Raw genomic sequence first — 2,076 nt, 5'->3', positions numbered from 1 at the left:
GGGGCGGGGCTAGGTTAATACGACATCTTCGGGGGTGGGGCTAGTCTAATTAGAGCTTGCAGATGCCTTTCTCAGTCGTTTTTTCCCCCCGCTGGCGCCCACCCAAGCATTTACAAATGTTAATTCCGTGAGCTGGGTATATGGTTCATTAGTAGAGTGCTTACATAGCATGGATGAGGCTGTAGATTAAATCCCCAGAAAAACACATCCCGTATCAGAAGAATCTGTGCTTTAAATATAAGGACTAGAACACACACACACACACACACACACACACACACACACACACACACACACACACACACACACACACACACACACACACACACACACACACACACTTTGTGTAGCATGTCTTGAGATGTAATTCTGGTAAAGAGAGGAAATTCCATTGAAAATCACTATGTGATTTATAGAATACCTTGGGTGATAGAATTATTCAAAGTCAGATATTTATAGCTCCGTAAGAGGCCCAGTATCAGAATTTTCATGAGACACAGTTCCGAGTAGTGAATTTTGCTAAATGACTATGTATGGATATGTAGATTTCTCACCCAATGTTTTCAAAAATTCATATAGACAACGTATTTAACTAAGAATAGCGGTTTTCTTGGACCTCCACTACAATCTATAGCGTGAGGTTTATACATTGATCTGGAGAGCCAGTTTTCAATGAGTGTCTTTGGTGGTTTTCAGGGCTATGCAATTTGGGAAATATAGTTGATGAAGTAGTTTTATGACAACATTTGGTATAGCCATACCTTCGTTTTTATCTGCAAATTGTAAGTAATACCTGGACAGCTCTTCTAGTAGGCCTCAATGTTCTTTGTCCAGCTCTATCTCGTGTGAGGGAGGACATTTGGTAATGGACAGGAGTGGTTTTGGTTTCTGGATGCCTAGTGAAGCACTTGGAAGAAGGGCCAGAAACAACAAACAGACTGTCATATGCAGAGTTCTACTCAATAAATCCCCCACTCCATCCGATGCCAATACTTCTTTGAGAAACACATTGTTTCACCTATCCTGGAGAAAGCAGGCATTGTCTCTATCAGCCATATCACTTGCATGAAGAACTTCTACTTTAGCTCTCCCACAACCATGCAGCTAATTCCGATAAAGCTGACATTTGTATTTGCTCCATGTTCTAGTGTATCTGTTTTTGTGGGAGGCACAGAGGTTTTTGTGCTCGCAAATAAGCCCTAGGGGAACCAGGAATAGTAAACGTACCATGTTATCTCTTCAAGGGGAGAGATGTATAACCTAATTTTTCCCAGAAACTGGGAGTGGACATCGTTAAAAGCCTGATGACTTTTGCACTGTGTGACTGAGACCACATTGGATCCTCCCTCTGAGTCTTATCATGAGCTTGTTTTCCTTGGTCCATCTATAGAACCTATCTTTATGGAAGATGTCACATGTACTTTACAAAGAGTTTCAATGTAGTAATGTCCTAAACTTTGTTGTACACTTGGGATTTGACTTATTTATCACCAGGAAAAACTTCACCAAATTGTGCTGTTATTTTATGCCTAAAATAAACTGTCTGACGTCAGACTCTCAAAGTTTGAACCAACACCAGCTCGTTAGTTATGTTGAACCTTCTTGCTTCCTGTGGATCATTACTCTGCTGGCCATGGTACACACACACACACACTGCCATAAACTTTCTATCACTGTGCAATGTATTTCCACAGGACAATAGTTTAAGACAATGTTCATCTCTTCACAGTTTTGTGGGTCGAAAGTCTGAGTGGAGATGGCTGGGTTCTCAGTTTAATTTTTTATAAGGATGAAATTAATGTGCTGGGCTTTCTGTGGGTTGTCTATGAGAGACAACCAGTTTTCAAGCTCACTTTGCTATCAGCAAAACTTGTTTCTTTGTGGTCATAGACTGTGGTTCTTGTTTCCTTGCTCTCTATGGCTCTGGGGATTTTGGCTTTAGCTCTTGGATGCAAAAGCTTCTCTCTGGCCAATGCATGGGGTAACATGTCAGAGCCAGCTTTTGAGTGAAAACACTTTTCCTGGGGAGATGTAACACACATGTCTGAGTCACTTGGAAAGCACAGGCAGTTGATC

This window comes from Rattus norvegicus, chromosome X (assembly GCF_036323735.1).
Source record: "Rattus norvegicus strain BN/NHsdMcwi chromosome X, GRCr8, whole genome shotgun sequence".
NCBI classification, from domain to species: domain Eukaryota; kingdom Metazoa; phylum Chordata; class Mammalia; order Rodentia; family Muridae; genus Rattus; species Rattus norvegicus.
The sequence above is the reverse complement of the archived record's forward strand: the minus strand, read 5'-3'. Positions refer to the sequence as shown.